Raw genomic sequence first — 20,952 nt, forward strand, 5'->3', positions numbered from 1 at the left:
AAAGCCTCTCCTCCTTTTAGAGGGGAGGGGTTGTGAACGGGAGCCGACACCCGCACCAGCAAGGGGGCGTTTCGACCCCCTGCCTTACCTGTCCCTGCTGCCGCACCACGCCCCCCTGCAGCCAGCCAATAGGGCTGGCCTGGGGGCGGGGTTTAGCTGCATTTAGGGCAGCCGCGGCAGCTCTTTCCGCCATTGTTCGTCGCTTCTTCTTCGGATCTCCCGCCCACCGTCCCTTAGATCAGGCTTTTCTTTAGGACATTGCTATGGAGTTCGGTTGGTTGCCTTGTTTGCACAGGGGGCCTGGTAGGAGTTTTGGTCCATTTGGCAAATTGGCTCAGCCTCTTGGTTTTTCGCCTACCTCGTAGCAAATTGTCACTACTCTGTTGGATTGGCGGTTAGGCATTGGGATTAGTTGGTGTATCGGAGGGCAAGGTTCGGGCCATCGCCTACCCCTCCATCTTCTGGGTATTCCGTTAAAGGAATCTGGTGGTCGTGGATCCTGTCCGACGCCCTGTTGGTGGCTAGGGCCATGGCACGACCCCGGTGGCTTCGGGGGTGGAGCTTTCAGTTGTACTTTGCATCAACAGGCTCCACTTTCTGGTGGTTAACCCTTGAGTGACTCCACACTCTGCGGGGGGAGTCTACTACAGCTTGTTTCACCCAATGCCTAAGCCGATACCACTCACATGCTGTAATCAATAAAGTTGTGGCCTTTTTTCTCCCATTAACCTAAAATATTGGTATCCTTGTGTCTTTATCTCCTGCATGTGGGTGGCGGGTCCTCGAATCACAACGAGCAGCTTCCATTTGTATAGCCCAACTGACTGTGCTATGGGGTTTTCAGAAAGAGTGGGAGCTCAGGAAGGCTGCAGAGTGGTGATTTGTAGAATGAAAGAAAGGACTCTCACAAACATCTCTTAGCAACCTCAGATGGAATGGAAGCACAAGAAGCCCTAAACCCCACCCAGGACAACTTCTCCAACATTTTTTCTCAACTTTGTAAGTTTTGAATGCAATTTATTTTCTCAATAATTGATAGAGAATGGTTTTGGGGTGTGGTTTTTTTTTAAAGTGGGGGCAGGTGATATTTTCAGCACAGCACACTGTTAGTACTAAACTAGTAGTCCAGCGGTAGGCAACCTAAGGCCCGGGGGCCGGATCCGGCCCAATCGCCTTCTAAATCCGGCCTGCGGACGGTTTGGGAATCAGCGTGTTTTTACATGAGTCGAATACGTCCTTTTATTTAAAATGCATCTCTGGGTTATTTGTGTGGCCTGCCTGGTGTTTTTACATGAGTAGAATTTGTGCTCTTATTTAAAATGCATCTCTGGGTTATTTGTTGCGCATAGGAATTGTTCATTTTTATTTTTATTTTCAAAATATAGTCCGGCCCACCACAAGGTCTGAGGGACAGTGGACTGGCCCATGGCTGAAAAAGGTTGCTGACCCCTGTAGCAGCCAGTCACATAGTATGTCACTATATATGATACTTTACACAGCTGAGCAAAGGGTGGTTCTCTAACCAGAGTTCTGTATTCAATGTAAGTTATCTGTCATTTCCTCTGGTTTTCACTTTGCTGATCCACCTTGAGCTAATAATTAAGGAGACCTTAACTGTACATTGGGGAAAGTGAGAGAAAATGAACAAACTCCCTGTGGTCAGAACAAGTAATACTATACGTAGAGGTCTATGCCAACATTCATCATTTGCACATAATGCGAAACAGAGTGGTGCTGAGCTTCATAGTTGCGGACAAGGCGGCTGTCTTTCTTTCCCAGATTTTCTCTTGCTAAAAGGCCCCGTCGCCATCAACTTTCACTCTGTTTCTCCTGACCACAGTGTTTGATCACAGTTTTATAGGTCACGTAAAGCAACGTGCAGTTGTTCCACTGGCAGCACTGTTGTCATTAAGTGGCTTTTTATTGTCAAGAGTTCATGAACAGGTACAACGGCATGATTAAAAGAGGGGAGAAAGATAGCCTACTTCACTCTCCCAAGAGTGTAAACAAACACTTGAGCGCAGTAGTGGTGGCAGCAGTGACGACAGCATCGCAAGCAGGGGACAGAGCTTGAGGCTGGCCCCTCACCCTTACCCCTTGGCACCTGTGATTCAGAAGCGACTAGAGGAAATCAAGGGTGGCCCTACTTGAGATGCAGTCTTTGAACTGGCTATGCGAACAAGTGCCAGGCACTCAGGCCTGAGGGTGGGCATGGCAGGTAGCTTGGAGGCAGATGGTTTGGAGGCAGACATGCCAAAGACAGACTAGCCGATGGGGAGTGTGGGAATACCCTCCGTGGGTGCCCTTGCACCTGCAATTATTTGTACCTGTTTGAATGTTAACTATGTGCACTATTTAATGTACAGTATACTTCCGAGTAAAAGCGAAAGTGAAAGCAGGACTCAGTAGGCGTCTTGCCACTGAGATCCCTCCGCTTAGACTTTTTGGCTCCAAAGGTTTAAACTTGTTAATGGTCAGTTAATCTGCTTCCCGCCCTTTTCAAGGGCAGCAACAGTGTTCTGATTGGTAAAAGTATTGATCATGACGTTGTCTGTTCGTTGTCAATAAAAGGCTGCGGCTCCCCGTGTTGGACAGAGAGATAGTTAGGTTAAGTCGGGAGAGATAGACGGTCTTAGACCGTGGGTTATTTGGAGGGTTGGTTGGGGTTGAAGAGTGTGCAGGAGGTAGAGAGGTTAGATCACGGAAGAATTGGCGCTAACTAATTGGCTTAGCTAGCTTAAGTAAGGGATAGATTGCGGAAGAATTGGCGGAAAAGGGTCAGCTAGCTTAGATAGTCTTAGAACGGGCAAGGTTTAGAGAGAAGTAAAAGCCCACGCGGGTTAGCCAAAGCCATCAAAAGAAACCATGGTTGTCTGTCTTCATTTCGTCTTAATTTAATTTTTTGCAGTTTATCAGTGCTTTTGTTTGGCCACAGTTTTGGCCACCTTTTATTTGGGTACTTTGCTTAGGGAACTACTTAGGAGGTCGCAAGTGCTTGCAGGTACATCTACGAGGCACTCATTCATCCGAACTACTCACGCACCCTTCAGATTCAGCCTGGCAGACAGCTTTCTTCATGGCGTGGTGTGAGTTGAGCTCCGGAATTACCGGCCATCCCGTCATAGGCTTGGCCGGCGCCCGTGCAAGGACGCACGTGAGACGCTGGCCACAGATCCCCCAGCAACTGGTATCCCATGTGCAGTTGACTTTGTCCTGCACGCGGGAGGCTCCAGCAAAGAATCCCCGCAGGGGAGACAATGGATAGTCTCCCTCAGCAAGGCGTATTTCCAGACTGAGAGAAGTCGGCAAGCATGCAAGTATTTATATATCCCTCAGTTGAGCTGGGTTGGCTGCCCAGCACCTCACTTCCCAGTCCAGGAGGATTACAGATAGTGTGACTATGCATGGCTGAAACTGGTTGTAATTCCCTCTCCTGATTGACAGCCCTGGTGGTGCAGGGAGCCAGTGTTTTCTCCCTTGCTGACTTCAGTAGAAAGAAGTTATTAATTCTGAAACACATAGAGCATAACGGTATAGTTTGGTGCTCTGAGAGCTTGTTCCCTCTGGCTGCGTACACACCATACATTAAAAGAGCATGGCACCCCCCAAAAAACATCATGGGAACTGTAGCCTTTCATGCTAAGAATTATATCTTTGTGAAAAGTAAACTACAGTTCCCAGGATTATTTGGGGAAATGTGTGCTTTAAATGTGTGGTGTTTATACAGCCAGCCACCCCCAATGCCTTGCATCCAATGCCTTCCTCTCTTTCTCTCTCTTTGCATATCCTCCGAAATCAAAGGCAGTTTGTCTCTGAATACCAGCCACTGCAGAACAACAGTGAAGAAAAGTCTTGTGCTGATATTCTGTCTGTTGGTTTTTCCATAAGCATCAGATGGACTACGGTGTGAAACGGATTGCTGGATTAGATAGATTCAGCAGGGCCCTTCCTTTGCTCCCAGAGATACATTGAAAAACAAATAATTTGGGTTGCCTGAAAAAGCTGATGTCCATCCTTTTATAGAAGCTAGAGAATTCCTCTGAAACTCTCTTACACAACTTCTTCTATGGTGGAATCTAGACACATATATTTCACGTTGTGAAAATGCTTTCCTTTAAAATGTTTGGAAACAATATATTGAATTTGCTATACCAAAGAGGCAAACAGAGCAAAGAGAAGCAGTACAGAGAGCATTGCGATTATATTGGGCTCTTGGAAGAACAAACTTCCCCATCCACAATTCAACAGAGGGAGCATCAATTTTTGCTTCCCATTGCTGCAAAAGCTGTTGGAACCACAAGACCTCTGTGGTCACATCCATGTTCGATGCCCTTGGGAGATACTTGGGTTGTGGTCAGGGCCGGCGCATCCATTAAGGCGAACTAGGCAATTGCCTAGGGCACCAAAATGGAGAGGGCGCTGGCAGGCGGCGGGACGGGTGAGCAGCAGCTTCTCCACTACAGCGGAGAAACTGCTGCTTGCCTCTCCACCACCCCCACCTCCCGCTAAAGCAGGCTTTGGCGGGGGGCGGGAGGCGGGACGGGCGCCAGAAGGTGGTCTCGCCTAGAGCGCAAGAAACCCTAGCACCGGTCCTGGTTGTGGTAACAATTTGCAACTGGCTGCACGTGGTCACACATTTCAGGGCATATAGTTTCCTTGAAAAATCAAAATTGACAGATTTACTTTTTGAAGTGCTTTGGGAATTCACTTAGCTTTTTAGAAAATCGAACCAGTTCAATATAACGAAATCCAAATCCACAGAATCATTCTGTAGGAATCATTCATTTTAGTTAATTGTGTATTTGACTGCCCTCATTCATTTCCTCTTTTTGTGTCTGTTAGATGAAAAGGAAAGTTCAGTTTGGCTAGTAATATCAACTCATTTCGCCACACCAGAATGTCCCCTAAAAAGTTTTAAGATAACTTTAAGACAGTGGAAGTTCATCAAATGAATGTGTTATAAGTCAGAGCTGAACGTGGCTTCAATTGCACAAGGTGTTATCAGCAAATCAAAATTATTCACACATTTCAAGTTAACATTTTATTTTTATTCCTTGTTCAGTTTTTTTGGCAGGATTACAGGAGTTGTCTATAATTCAGCATATAAAAAGGAATTTTTCAGAGAGCACAGCCGTGTTATGCTTCAGGAGGCCTTGCCAAAGACCCTTGTTAAAATGCTGCCACCCATCAGACAATTATTCCCTTCCCTTCAAAGCAGTTCAGCCCTTTCTGGCTGTTGATAATTATTCTTGACGGAGGTGACTAAAGCACACAAAGATGATTCTGAAGATTCTGAAGAGTGTGTATATATATATAATTAAACTTGGTATGTGTACCAGATTGCAGTCAATGGTAGATATTTTAAAAATAAATTCCTGTGAGAACAATTCCTTCCACCCTGTCCCATCTCAACTCATGAGGTCTTCACCTTCCACTCATTGTACTAGATCATCAAAATTCCAAGTACGTCTCATCAGAATGAAATATAAACTTCACGAGTAAGTTAATTTCATAGAGGATTGTCAGCCAACTGAAATCATGTAGGCCACAATCCAATACAGATGTAGGTACCCCAAAACCCTGCATATCCCTCAGCCGTCCCGATTTAAGCAGGACATCTCGGTATTACAGAAGCCACCCTGGCTTCCGATTGGACCTTGGAATGTCCTGCATTTGGCGCTGCTGAGAGCATGGCTCCAACTGAGGTGGTGAAGGAGCTTGTGGCGATGACAACAAGGAAATAAGGGTGCATGCAGACACACTGGCGTGAGGAAGCCGGCGATGGTGACATGTTTGCGCAGTTGAGTCCCGTATCTCTGGGTGGGATGAGGAGGCGGAGGCAGTGGCAGCAACAGCAACAGCAATGGCGCTGGTAGTCGAGCCATCCTGCTGAGGTCGCATGGTGTGGTTTCACCCACCACCACACGCCACTGAGTTGCCCCTTCCTTTCTCCCCCTCTCCGCAAGAGGGAATGGCAGTGGGGAGTTAGAAAGTGGGTGAGCCATCAAGAAGGGAGAGGAGCACAGCAGAAGGAATCCCAGTGCTGCTTCAGAAAGAGTCCCTCCTGCCTAACTCTTCCATTAACACGGCTTCACTTCCTCTGTGTACTAGATTTTTAGTACCTCAACTTTTCCTGCCCTAAGAAAAAGCAGCCCTGTAATGTGAAGTTTATACTTCATCTTAAACAGAGTTAACTTTTCTAGGAGTCCCCTTTGAAATATTGAAGACGCTTTATCATAATCTAATAAAAATCTTAGTAGGTACTATAAAGGCACTTCAAGGCATAATGGTGATTCTGGTAATCTTGCAAAAAAAATATACTTAATATTTCATTTTAATTTCTTGCTTGGATTTTGGAGGGGCTCTTTCAGAATCTAATATATTATAGATAGCCAAGGTGATGGGAATATAAAATGAAGTGGGATCAAATGGGTGAAATCTAAGAAGGCTGAATTGGTTAAATCGTCAATGATAAGTTGGGCGAAAGATATAGGACATAATATTATGATGGATGACTGGGAGGGATTGTGGCAAAAAGGTATTAAATTTACGGCTTGTCATAGTTTAAGAGAAAACATAATGAAAATGGTTTACAGATGGTATTTGACACCAGTTAAAATAGCTAGGATGAATACCAAAATGTCAGATGTATGTTGGAAATGTAAACATGCGAAAGGTACCTTTTTTCATATGTGGTGGTTGTGCCCAGCGGTGAGTGCTTTCTGGGATAAGATTTATAATGAACTCAAGAAGGTAATGAAGGTTACCTTTTGTAAGAAACCAGAGGCATTCCTTCTGAGCATAACTAACGAAGAGATACCCAGTCAGGATAGAGTGTTTTTTATGTATGCCACAACAGCAGCTAGAATCTTATTGGCAAGAACATGGAAAGGCGAAGAGATACCAACGGTGGAAGAATGGCAGATGAAGATGATGGAATATATGGAACTCGCAGAACTGACCGCCAGAATCCGGGACCAGAGGGAGGAGAAGGTGTCACGAGACTGGAAGAAATTTAAAGACTATTTAGTTAAATCAGTAAAATTGAATATTGAGCAGAATCAAATAGAATAGCGGCTTTAGCAGGTATATGTTAGATAAAATTGTTACTAAGATATTTTGGTGTGAAAGATCTAATTGTCAGAAAATGTGTTAAGATTTGGTGTTTAAGTTAAGATATGATTAAGTAAAGTAAAGCGCATTAAAAATTGAGTAAATGTGAATAGAATAAGATACAAAGCTACCTAGAAGATATAAATGATTTTGAAGACAGTGGAGGGAATGGGGGAAGTCCCCCAAAATAGAGAAGATAGTAACAAGAGAAGTAAGAGGATAAGTGTTAGTTTATAGGTTTGTATATGTTTCTTTTTATTGTGATTGTTGGATTGTGTTTTTGTGTTGTGCTTATGCATTGTATTTTTGTATTGTTAATGTTGTTGTTTATGCTATGTTTTTCCTTTGTCTTAATAGAAAATAATAAAACCTTATAAAAAAAAAAAAAAGAAATCTAAGAAGGCTGAGGCCACAATCCTATGCCCACTTACTTGGGAGTGAGCCTACTGAACTCAATGGGACTTACTTCTGAGTAGACACATATAAGATTGCACTGTTAATGAACAGTAATGAACCACAGTTGATGCCATGGAATGCTGAAGCAGCCATTTGGAAAACTAACACTACAAAATTTACAGCGCAGGGGACCGAATCCTTCTTCATGCCTGTTTTTTTCTTCTATCCTCTGGAGGACCCTGATCAAGCTATCAGTTCAGCGTTATATTATGCCAGCAATCACCCAAGGAATCTGGTTTCAGTGCCAGGGCTGAACCCAGAAAGTTCCTCATTTCCCTTCCTTAAAAAAAAAAGTCCATTCCACGTTTTCTCTTTGTACCCCTTTCTTTCCAGACAATCTATCTTTGCTTGATGCACGCAATGCTCATTGCCAGGCTTCCCAGCCACAAGTGCATTTACCAGCTGAGATATGTTTTTGATGCTTTTTGATTCCTCATTCCAAAGTCTGTTTGGATAGAAAAGTCCTGAAGCAGACAGAGCATTGGAAAAAGGACTTGCTTCATGCCACAAGGGTGCTTTGTGCCAGGGATGGTGCCGAAGGAGTGTGCCATACTCCACGTGCAAATGTTTGGAATAAATTCACCTCGCTTTTTCCTTGAGCTTTTCTGAACGCCCAGATCTGTAAGACGATTGTATGGCTGACGAAGCAGAGCTTAACATGCGATCTTTTCTGGTGTGCAAAAATGTTCCAGGGATAAATTGATAGGCAGTGCTGTTGCTATGATCTTGTAGATTATATCAACGATCATGGGTACATAGATTATCATTAGAGGGGGTGGGGGCGTTTGCTTTCATTTTATACCACATTAGAATAGTAAAGAGAAGAGGCTGATAGCACAGTAGAGCTTTTGTTCATCTAAGGCTCACTTGTGAGAAACAAGTCAGTTTTGCCACCTCCTGTGGCAAACCCATGAATACGTGGATGAGATGATAGGCCTATGGTCCCTGACCTGCCGAGTTCTTGCAGGTCTCCACCCCCATCATTCTGCCTGGACACTGAGGTCCAGTGCCGAGGGCCTTCTGGCAGTTCCCTCACTACGAGAAGCCAAGTTACAGGGAACCAGGCAGAGGGCCTTCTCGGTAGTGGCACCTGCCCTGTGGAACGTTCTCCCACCAGATGTCAAAAAAAAAAACAACTACCAGACCTTTAGAAGACATCTGAAGGCAGCCCTGTTTAGGGAGGCTTTTAATGTTTAACAGATTATTGCATTTTAATGTTCTGTTGGAAGCCGCCCAGTGTGGCTGGGGAAACTGAGCCAGATGGGCAGGGTATAAATAAAATAATAATAATAATAATAATAATAATAATAATAATAATAATAATAATAATATCCAAAAACAGAAGTGCAGGTCTCCAACCATTTTCTTTCTTTTTCCGAAACTGTTTCATGTCTATAATTTGTCGTCAAGTTTTTTGTGAGCAAAACAAATGGAGGAGACAGAAGGCGGGGAATATTTGAATAAGCAACTTCTTTCGTGTTTTTCCTTAACAACATAGACCTGCAATTCTGGACCACATATTGAGATGATTAAGGAAGCTCCAAAGAGAAGCCACGGCAGTGAGCAGGATCAAAGCTACAAATGGCAAAATAAGAAATATTTGTAAGCGGCAAGGAATCTTACAGATTGAACAACTTCATTAAATAAAGAGCCATCAAGGTAATTGTTTGCAAAATAAAATGGCTCTTAGCACCTCTAGGCTTGTATGTGGGCTTTGCAGAGCAGAGTGCGGCGGGGGGGGGGGGGGAATCCCCATAAACTGGACACTAAAAGGTAAAGGTAAAGGACCCCTGACAGTTAAGTCCAGTCGCGAACGACTCTGGGGTTGCAGCGCTCATCTTGCTTTACTAGCTGAGGGAGCCGACGTTTGTCTGGGTCATGTGGCCAGCATGACTAAGCCGCTTCTGGCGAAACCAGAGCAGTGCACGGAAAGGCCATTTACCTTCCCGCCAGAGTAGTACCTATTTATCTACTAGCACTTTGATGTGCTTTCAAACTGCTAGGTTGGCAGGAGCAGGGACCGAACAACGGGAGCTCACCCCGTCGTGGGGATTCGAACCGCCAATCTTCTGATCGGCAAGCCCAAGAGGCTCAGTGACACTAGAGGCCCCTTAATTAGTGAAGGAAACTTCTCTAGGAACATTTTCTCCCAAGCCAACTTTGTATCGAGGAAACCCATTTTCTCTGGAGCAGCCTTTTTTGCTCATTCACTGCTTTGCGTGCTTCCAAACAGGGGCCTTATGTCACAAATGGGAGACACACACCCAATCTTCTCTGTGAGCAGTAGGCACTTTAGCTTCCACACATCCATGTGTTCAGTCATGGATACTGATTGCTTTCCTAGCTCCTGCTACCCACACCAGGGTACTGAGTTTGACAGGACGTTTCTGGGTGTGTTTGTTTGTTTGTTTGTTGGTTGGTTGGTTGGTTGGTTGTCCCTTCCTCAGTCACTCGTTCCCTGCCACCCAATCTCTCTCCCCCCCCCACTTCAGCTCTGAGCACATCTGCAGGTATTTCTTCACTTTCCCACATGACATTAAAAAAACACCAAAAAAACTTTATTGTATTTGAATATTGATAACTCTCATAAAATAGGTCACGCTGGATTACGACATAAGTCAATTGATATCTCTTTTTAAAAAATCAGAAAAGTATCAATAAGACAGCAGTAGATACTAGTTGGCTAAAAGGGGGGGGTATCATATTGTGAAGGTCTGTCTTAAAAATACAGTTTCCAAGACACGTCTGGGAGAAGGCAGGGGCGGTTCCTGACAAACTTGTACAGGTAGAACTTTCCAAAGGGCAGAGACCTCAAACCTAGCACTATGGCCTCCACTCTGGATTCTCTTGTGGAATATTGCCATGGCTTTCAGTCTGGAAGGATGGAGCCCTATACTTGGAGATCTACTGCATTTCAGCTATGGCTGCGACTGTCAGTATCCCGAGTTCTGCGAATGTGCCCTCTTTTTCATTGAAAACCCAAGATGCAACAGATAAACAGTGGAGACTGAGGCCATCAGATGAAAGATAATATAGATGTGCAGATGCTAATTACTATAATTATCATTCCTTTATAATTAAGAGGGAGTTTTGAAGTGTGGGAGTTCTAAAGCATTTAGAGGCACGGTGTATTATTAATATTGAAACTAGCTGGAAAAATTTCAACATGAAACTTTTCTGACTTTAGCATGGTGGGACGGAATCAAAAGGCCACCATAGTCCTCATTTATCTCCTATATGGACCCTTGTCTAGTTTCTGAACATATTTCAATCACATGCAGATGCATACACTTTTTGAGGCTATGATTTCGTTATATAACATTTATTATTATTATTATTATTATTATTATTATTATTATTATTATTATTATTTGGCATTCAGCTAAGTATTGCAGTAGACTTATGGAAATTAATGACCTAATTGAGTCCGCTTCATTGATTTCAGTGGGGCTACTCAGAGTAAAACTTTTCTGACTGCCACCTATTATTATTATTATTGTTGTTGTTGTTGTTGTTGTTGTTGTTGTTGTTGAATTGCCCGTTTCATGTTTCAAGGTAATTAACAGACATAAAGTAAAAACAGCTAAAAATAGTTTTAAAAACAAGCGAGGATGGATCTAAGAACAATACAAAATGAATACCACTCATCTAGCTAGAAAAGCTTGTCAAAGCAAAAATGCATTCAATTGTTTCCAGAAAGTACAGATCAAAAAGGACTATTGCATTTCTATGAAGCCAGTAATGAGTCATAATAATTTGCAGGGATGAGTACATAGGGGCATTGTGTTCAGTACCCCCAGCCCGATATGCACAGTTCTGTCACATCTCAACAGGTTTCCTGCTGTTTTCAGGTTTTACTGTGTTGAGATTTTTATTTGAAACTTTGAGACTTTACTCATTTTGTTGTTCTTACTTATTTGTTTGTTTGCATCATCATCTTCATTTTATTTGTATGCCACCTTTCCATAGTTAAAACAATGCTCAAGGTGGCTTACAACACAACAAGATTTATGTAATTACCAACATAACAAAAGTCATAAACAATAAATAAAACACATCAAAGGGTACACAACCAAATGGAAAACAATTTCCACATAAATCATAAAATCTAAAACTAAAAATGCAACATGAATATCAATAACAATTTAAAATGAAATAGATAAAAAAATAAAAACAATGTTTTAAAAAGGAGCCCTCTCTGTCCAGCAGCAGCAGCAGCAGCAGTCCTTTGTGGAGCCTGTCAAGCCAGGTGGAGAGAGGCAGGTGGAGAGAGGCAGGGCAGGGCCCTTCAGGCTCCCAGCAGGTCAGTCCTGGGCAGCAGCAGCAGCAGCATGGGCAGCATGAAAGTTAACATTCCCAAAAATGGTAATATTGGAGGACTGGGCAGATTTCAAAGAAATTACACACATGCCGAAACGCTGGTTGAATTTCTGGTAGCACATTTATGCATTCCTGGCTGCCGTCATAAGGGTTTGCCTTTTAATATGGTGGGCATTAATGAGCCTGCAGGGCATAATCCAATGTTCATGTTGTAGGCCATCTGTGCTTTGGGTTTTCCCTTTCTTGCTGGCCATTGCTGTGGGCCAGATTTCATGTTCTAAATGTCATGAGAGGGTAGATTGGGGGGGGGGGTGTCAAAGAGATTTCTCAGCTAAGTAGGGTGCATTTGTTTATGCATGCAATCCAAGGTACAGGACTGTCACCATGATCTAAGAAGATCCATGCATGCAAGCAACATGGAAACTTCTGACTACATTCATCACACTGCAGGCATAAATAGGATGCACTTCTAGAAAATGTGGATTCCAATGTGCAGCTGAATGAAGATACAATCTAGCCACGTTGGTTCAGTTTGGCTTCAAAAGTCCCCACATTTTGCAGGTCTCTTGTACCCAGGGCTGCTATGTCACCCAAAGCACTAAGAAGTGTTGCTAGCATCATAGTAATGCGATAGTCTCTCTCTTTTTTTAATACATCAGCATTATCAAGGTGGTATAGATAAGGGAAATGAAGCAGACAAATGATAGTTTATCTGGATGTCAGCAATGTTTTTGCTATGGGGAAGAAAATCATTCGGCTATCCAAGGTATTTTTTTTCCTGGATAATAATCAATAATAAAATTGAAAACTACCGGCAAACATTTAGAAAACAACAGGGGATTATGAATATAGCTGCATCTGACTAGGAGGAGAGGTCAGTGGGGTTTGGTACTAGAATCAGCATTATTCAACATATTCATTACTGACCTTGGGGATAAAATTAATTCAACACTGATTAAAATTTGCAGACGACACCAAATAGGGAGGGAGGATAAATAGAGAAGATGGCGAATTAGAGATGCAGCAGGATCCAGATAGTTTAAGGCACTGGGTGGATCGAAGAGAGATAAAGTTTATGTAAAGAAATATATACAAATAATATACCAGAGAAGAATATCTGGTAGCTTTAGCAGTAAGTCAAGCCCCTCTTTCAGACTTTTTTTGAGGGGTGTGTTAGAAAAATATGTTATTTTTCCCCTTTACGGCCAGGGATTTTTCTCTGGTTTCCAGGTTAGCACAGAAAATGGAGGACTGGTATAAAATATTTCTCAAATCCAATGTTGTTGTGATTTACCAAGCACCAGCAGTTGAGGTCACTGGGATTGTGCTAGTAACCTATGTGGCTGGCGGGGGGCTCTGAATGCCCTCCTCTTTCTCTAATGTCATTGCTGCTTCCATCCAGGGGTGTAGCAAGGTGGGCGTATGTGGTGGTCCGCCCCATGCTCCATAATGGAGGGGGTGACAAATGATCAAGGAACAATTACTGCCCTACTAGGGTGGTTCATAAAAAACTTTTTTTAAAAAAAATGTCTGCTCCAAAGGTCTTATCTTACTATACTAGGGATTATATAGCTATATATGAAATTTCATGCATATCGGTTAATATCTTGACCCTCCTCCACCAAAATAGCTGTTTACTTGGCTATTTTCCTATGTCGTGAAGGCTGAAATTTCAGTTCAGTGGAACACTTACTGTTCCCAACCCTAACCCTGTGGAAAGCCATCTAATTAGACTTTAATTTGATTTTGAGATTTTTTAGGAGGTAATTTAATTATTGTTTGATTTTATACCAGTGTTATGTATCTGATGTTAGCCACCCTGAGCCCAACTTCGGCCGGGGAGGGTGGGATATAAATTAATTTTTTAATTATTATTACTTGTTATTATTCCTTTGTAAGAAAATATGAAATAACATAAAACCATTTTTTTGCAGCGGGGGGAGTCAATGGAGGGGTGAGAAGAAATGTTCCACACCGGGTACCACCTGACCTTCCTACGTCTCTGCTTCCATCTCCTCCACTGCCCTTCCTTTCTTCCCAAATGGTGCTGACTGGGTGAGCTGCCACTTCCTTCCTTCCTTCCTTCCTTCCTTCCTTCCTTCCTTCCTTCCTTCTTGCCTTAGCCAATGCTGACTGTGAGAGGGAGCTTACACTGCCTGCAACATGGTGCCGTCTCCTTACTCTGATGAGCCCAAGGTATAAAAGGCAGGGCACCAGCAGGGTATGGCAGAAGCTTGAGTTTTGAACACCATAAAGATTAAGAAGAAAAGAGAAGGCTACCCCATTTTCCATGACCATAGGGGTCTTGTAGGCCTGTTAAAGGTTCCTTGCCCAGGACCCACAGAAACCTGAAGTAAGCTTTAATCCATATTAAGAGGATAAAAACTCCTTCCCTGTTTGCATCAGGAGTATAAACATTTTACAAATTTTATGGCATTTGTTGTAGGTGCATAGGAGTGTATCTAAGTCATATTTAGAGCAGACCCATTAAAATCAATAGACGTAGGTAAGCAATTAATTTCACTGGATCTCTGAGTATGACTTCTTAGATGAAAAGAACCCATACCTGACTTGCATATGTACCAAACACATTGCTTCCCCCAAGGATTCCCAGAAGCCATAGTTTGCTAAGGTTTCTGGGAACTGCAGCTCTGTGAGGTGGTAAACTACAGTTCCCAGAATTCTTTGGGTTAAACCATGTGCTTTAAATGTGTGGTGTGTGCACAGCTGTAATTAATTTTATTCGTGATGATCTTCATGTTCCCTTCCAATTCTACAATTCTTGTGATTCTATGATTCACTTGCCAAGTTGCAACTGAAGGACCATTCTTCATATTATGGGATTCCATTTCATGATATATTCAAACTGGAGAGCTTAACTCCAAAGTTACATCTAGAATTAGCTCCTGAAGAAACCTGAAATGATCTCTTCAAGAGAAATCCATTATATTTTAAAGAGATGAATCTGAATTTTATTTATGGGTGATTCCAGAAGATGCTCCTCATGCATGCAAATCTTTGATAGTGTCCACATTATATGTTTAGCATCAAAATGCCAGCCTATATATTTCCCCCCCACGTTTAAGCTGGATTTAGCCTTTCCAAGGGAAATCCGATAAGTTAATAAGACCTGTTGTGGACAACTTGTTTGTGATATTCAAACAGTCCATTGGAGAATGGAAGGAATTTGTAGGTTTTTATGAAAATGTGTTGAATATATTATTTTTTTAAGGTAGGAATTAGAAGTAATAAGAGCAATAGCTTTATTGAGTTAAGAGAAGAAAGGGTATAAGAAATTAAGATTTGAAATATGATGTTTTATTAGTTAAATAATAAGTTTTATGATATAAGATATGTTGATATTTTTTGAAGAGTAAGAATAATGGTGAATGGTTGTTAAATTAGTTACAAAGTTACTAAAGTAAATTAGAATTGAACGCAGAAGAGAGAATGGAGGAAGTCCCCCAAATAAGATTTAAAATAAGAGTATGATATATAGATTGGTGTGTTCCTGTGTTTTCGTCGTGTTAGAGTTTGTATTAGTTTGTATTTGATTGTTATTTGTATTGTGTGTTGAGTTTGTTTTTATATGTATAATGTTTTATTTGCTGTTTTTATGTGGAAATACCAATAAATTTTCTTTAAAAAAAGAAAAAAAGATATTCAAACAGTCCATTTACAGTATTAAGTCCTGATATGGAAGCATCCAGAGCCTTTTGTTTCCAAATCTGTTTCCACAACCATAAGGACTGAATATTTCAATGCATTTAAAAAATAATAATGAATGGAATTTTCAGACGTGTTTAATGGAAAGACCTTAGGTGCTGCATGAAGAAACTGCAAGGAGATGGAGCCCTAGTAATGTCTCAGTTAGCATTCCAGTAAATGGATTCTGGGCTCAGGCCTCGGACATGAACTTCTGCAAGTATCCACAGGGGTAAGTAGAAATATCAAGGTTAAATAGGTGCATTAAGCAAACTGTGGCTTGAAATATGAATGCCTTCTAATAAGAATAAGGACAAGGAATTTTTAAAGTCTAGCCATCTATAATATCCCTGAAATTATGTTGCTTAATGTAATGACATGTTATGCTACCATTAACACATTATAACTATGTAATTTGGAAGGGTAATTTTTTTTTTTTGTAAAACCACTTAACTACATAAAATTGAAAATAATGATTATTGTAGCTACTTCCATTTTTTCTCCGTATAAGTTGAAAATTAAATACATCATGTGCAGTTATTTTATGGTGCCATGTAATTTTATGAAATAATCATATAACATATGCAGTAATTATTGGCATAAAGTTCATAGATGCATAAATTATCATATATAGAAACTGCTATAACACATTGATTTTACTACCAGCCTAGGTAAGCCACTTGGTACCTAATTGACATAACACCCAGCGTTAGCCAAGAGATTCTGATAATGATGACAGGATATTACAAGCCTAAGCACAGACGAAATAATCTGGGCAATTGAGATGTGATTTTTTTTTTTTTAAGGCTTGCGTATAGAATGGACAAACAAGCATTCTTGAGCAGGCAAAGTTGAGGGATTTGGGGATGTGTGTTCAGATGTGAAAGGGAATTCACAGGCTAGTGATGAGCAGTGAACAGGACAGGTTTTGACAAACTGAGATTGAGAAATAATTTGGGGAAATAAACTGAAGCCACGAGGCCACTGGGTAGATTAATTGTTGCTTCCCAACTATCAACTAATGAGGTGCTTCGTAGGCCACCGACTGGCATTGTGAATAAATAATCGAAGTCTGAAAGTACATAACATATGCGTCTGCAAGAAACTACTAGTCCGTCCCCCCAAATGCAGATTTCACAGATACGCAAGGCTCCCCACTGCAGAGGTTTAGTCACATAAAGAACAAGGAGGCGTCGTGTAGCCTAGAGGGGGCAGTGTTAGGGAGAGGGTCTTCTTGGTAGTGGCACCTGCCCTGTGGAATGCCCTCCCATCAGATGTCAAGGAAATAAACTACTACCTGACTTTTAGAAGACATCTGAAGGAAGCCCTGTTTGGGGAAGTTTTTAATGTTTGATGTTTTATCGTGTTTTTAATATTCTGTTGGGAGCCACCCAGAGTGGCTGGGGAAACCCAGCCAGATGGGTGGGGTATAAATAAATAAATAAATAAATAAATAATATTAAATGTGCCCACAGCTCTACTCTGCCCATTCTTAAGGTGATCATGCAGTGAGATCTGAGGATCACATACCTTTTTGAGCAACCTTTGGGGTTGCCAGTGGTGGGCAGAGCCAGAGGTGAAGGTAGGTGGAGCAATGAATGCCAGTTTTACCTTGGTACTGTAGGCTGGTTTCTACACATGCTCCCACAGCCCTCCCTGTATCCTTTATCCAGGCAAGCCAGAGCCATTATCAGAATTCAAGGACACATTTCAGCCAGGCAAAAACACTCGAGGAGGATGTAGATCAGGTTCAGTGAGGAGCATAGCCTGGGGTGAGTGAGTGTGGCTGGGGAGACTCCTGAGGGCCAGGCAGAGAGACGGAGCACCATATTTGGTCCTGAGCCTAAGCAATAATATCTGAGGACTACTGATAGCAGGTGGAGCTACCTCTCTCACCCTGGGGCATGTCAATGACTTATGAAACATTAACAAACCATATGACCTCCTTAAAAAAACAAAAACCTAGAAGGACCGTGCTGCAAAGGTTCATGGAGATCCATTGCCGTATCGGCTGAGGGTTGAAAGATGTACAGTGCTCCCTCTCGGATACAGACGGATGCTTTTCTACAACCAGAGTTGAGTACATAGTTTTATAGTGCTCGCCTGCCAACTATAAGAAATGACACCGAGCAGTGCTGTTTTTCTATAAAAAGAGGTGCCGGAACTCACCACAAACACCTCCCTCATTCTCTTAGAATGGCAATGGTGCGTACCTGAGAGGTGCCGGAACTGAGTTTTGGCGAGTTGCGGCTGGGGGGGGGGGGGAAAGCCCTGGCACTGAGAAAGATACCTTCAAAATGCCCACTCATTTGTGCCATTTACACTCCCACTTGGCATCAGGCAGAATTTGGCACGCTCCAAATTCAAGGTAGCACGTTTGGAACGGGGGGTTGTTTCCAGGATTTGTTTCATGGGCCTTGCATGTAACAAATACCAACCGCGATGCCGTATCATATTCTGTGTCACTCCAAAGAGGACACCACGGACACCGATTTCCCAGAGTGTAGAACTGACTGAGGAAAAGGCGCTCCTGCCCCCACCCAAAGGGTGCTCATGGCTACTGAAGACAGATAAAGATAAACATTGTACAGGGGTGGGGTGAATCAATAAACATCTAAATTATTTAAAGGCAAGCTGCACTAGGGCCCTTTGCTGTCATGCACCAGGCCACGTAGCTGAAAGCAGACAGGTGGAATGGCTACCGCCAGCATTGGTTTGGACATCCTCTACAGCATGCTCATTAGTAGCACAGAGTCTGGGCTCCCTGTTAGTCAAAAGGCAAGGATCACAGCAGGGAAGTTATATCTCAGGCTACTCACATTCCAGCTCTATCTCCGCAAAGCTTTGCAAAGCCTTTTCTGGCAGCTCATTAGTAGGTGCACTGATGCATAAGAGACAGTCATTAGGAGTGTTTTTCAACATTGACTTTTGATCAGGTGACTAGTAGCCGCGTAGAGACATTTACTTACATTGTTTTCAACGAGGGGCCCTGTTGCTATATTGGGAATGACATACATAAGAAAATGGTGAAAACTAGTTTGACCTTTCGACGTCTGAAGCAGGGAGGGAACGGGGGGGGGGGGAGAGAGAGAACGCTTCCATTAGTTCCCAGATCTTTTGCCTTGAAATCATCAACGGTGACGTCATAACCAGAGCGCATGAGATAATCCCTTGGAAATGGCACCCTTTCCGCTTTAATCATCGCGGCCGGGTTCTGTTATAGGTTATGCCATGAAAGGTGCCAGTGGAGAGGAAGATGGCAGCCGTGGCATAAACCGCACAGAGCTTGCTTTCACGATAACTGCCTTTCTTCCTTCGTCAAAGCCCAACACTTTTAGCAATCCACGTGAGGTTTTGTTCTGCAGGGCAGAGCGAAACTCGCCATAAATTTTTATCGCCTCCCCAATAGGCAGGGCTGATTAACTTTTTAAAGAAGCATTCAAAGGAATTCATGCTTCATCGGGAAATCTGCTTACCAAATATAGCCCCAACTACGAAACCATGCTGGAAATCAATGACACAAAAGGAGCGAAGGCTAAAAGCGCCGCTTTCTCTGAGGTGTGCCTAATCAGTGAGCAAATGTATGAAACTGCCCTTCCTTACACCTGTGCAGTTAACGAGTATTCAGCAATAAATTATCAGCAAATGCTTGGGACTTCAAAAAGAATGTGTGTGTGTGTGTGTGTGTGTGTGTGTGTGTGTGTGTGTGTATTGGGAAGGATCTCTCACCTTCCCCATTTTGAGCTATTGTAATGTGCTATATATGGACTGCTGTTTCCAGTGACAGTCCCGGATTTACAGATGCCATCCCAGTTTCTGATTTGAACCTGGAATGTCCTCTTTTCTTTAGGACGTCCCTGTTTTCATCAGAGAAATGTTGGAAAGTGTGGAGTTATCTGACCTCTGAGCCATCTGAAGGCAGCCCTGCATAGATAATTTTTTTTAATGTTTAATGTTCTATTATGTTTTTATATATGTTGGAAGATGCCTAGAGTGGGCAGGGGAGGAGGAGGAGGAGGAGGAGGAGGAGGAGGAGGAGGAGGAGGAGGAGGAGGAGGAGGAAGAAGAAGAAGAAGAAGAAGAAGAGGGGCATCCCTATTTTCATTGGATAAATGTTGGAGGGTTTGTAAGGATTGTTTAGAAATGTCATCTAGTTTGGAATACTGCAGTATGTGCATTATAGTATGTGACCCCATGTCACCAAAATCCCTGAAAGGCAGTTTTAAAAACTCCTAGGAACTTAAGACAAGGCTTGCTATAGCAGGCCAAAGGCCTAACTAGTCCAGCATTCTGTTCTCACAGTGGTCAACCAGACGTCTATGGTAAGCCAGCAACAGAGGTGGATTTAGGGCAGCATGACCAGTTTCCCCCTCACAGGATGCAGGGGCCAAGGGGGCACCTTCCCACCACCTTTCCAAAGCCTTGTAAGTGCTGGGCTTTGGGAAGCAGCCTTGAGGGCTCTGACAGGGCCAGAGAGTCCTCCTTCCTCCTTCCCAAAGCCTAGTTAGTGCTTGCCCAGCTTTGAGAACAAGGCAGGAGGGTTCTAGGACCCTGCCAGATCCTTGCACCGCCTTCCCAAAGACCAGAACCTCCCTTACCTAGCTTTGTGTCAAGTATTGGCCTTGTACAGGGTGCCATATTACCAAGGCCTGCCCCTGCCAGAAAACAGAACCTGACTATAATACGTTCAGTCCCCAGCTCCTTCAACAAAACAAATAGACAACTGCTCATTTGCTGAACCGATTGAAAGTGCTGTTTATGATTTAGGCAACTCAAGACCAGATTACCTCAGAATGCTTTCTCCCACATGAGCTTACCTGGATTTTATGTTCTCCAGGAAAGACCCCATCTTTCTGTCCTGTCATCATATGGAGCACATTTGGTGAGAAGTCAAGGCAGGGCTTTTTCAGTGGTTGCCCCCAGGCTCTGATACTCATTGCTAAGGAAGGCCAGGCTAACCCTTTTTCTGCTTACCTTCTGCCAGCAGGCAAAGATGTTTTTATCCAGGCAGACATAAGAGCTCACAAGTTATTAGTTTTAGTGACGGGACTGAGTCTACAAGCTGGCATTGTGGCTCCAACATCAGCTGTTTTTTTTTGTACTTTCTCTTTCCCTTCATCTCCTGCTTTGTGTAGCATCTTTCCTGGTGAAAAGTTACATGGAGAATTCGAAAGCTTACTCTACTTTTATGACATTTCAGTTGGTCCCCATAAAAGTGGATTTTGAAGGATATCCCTCCCCCCCCCCCCGCCACCATATGCTCATGGACCGGCACAACTACCTTGCTTTTTATTGCTTTAATGTTTTGATGGTGATTTCATGTTTTACTGTTGATAGCATGGAATAGGAATTAATCCC

This window comes from Lacerta agilis, chromosome 1 (assembly GCF_009819535.1).
Source record: "Lacerta agilis isolate rLacAgi1 chromosome 1, rLacAgi1.pri, whole genome shotgun sequence".
Taxonomy (NCBI): domain Eukaryota; kingdom Metazoa; phylum Chordata; class Lepidosauria; order Squamata; family Lacertidae; genus Lacerta; species Lacerta agilis.